We start from the raw sequence: 411 nt of genomic DNA, 5'->3' as shown, positions 1-411 counted from the left end.
TGATATATAAATAGTATTCGTAGCTGAAGTAACTGCAATCCTCTAAAACTAATGGTAGTATGCTTAAGGGGACCCTCCCAGATGAAGGGGGGTACAGTGGGTCAAATTGAGTTAGCTACTGTATAGTATAGGTACATGGTTGAGGAAACTACCAAACGAGTATTAAAGCGCTGCTATGGCTCACTGTCTTGTAGCCAACACAAGACTTGCTCAGCACCTGGGCAGGTGCGTCGCTAATGAGCGCCCAGGTACACCTATGTGAACTTCTGCTTGCTGCAATCGTGCATACGGAATTTGATTATGACACTGCGCATAGATATGAGTTTGTGAATGTTCAAGGAACACTTTTATACCAATATCAGAAAAAATTATATCACGGTGATTTATGACGAAATGTTTAGTGAAATATAT

The sequence above is a fragment of the Penaeus vannamei genome, chromosome 9 (assembly GCF_042767895.1).
Source record: "Penaeus vannamei isolate JL-2024 chromosome 9, ASM4276789v1, whole genome shotgun sequence".
NCBI classification, from domain to species: domain Eukaryota; kingdom Metazoa; phylum Arthropoda; class Malacostraca; order Decapoda; family Penaeidae; genus Penaeus; species Penaeus vannamei.
This window is presented reverse-complemented; position numbering follows the sequence as displayed.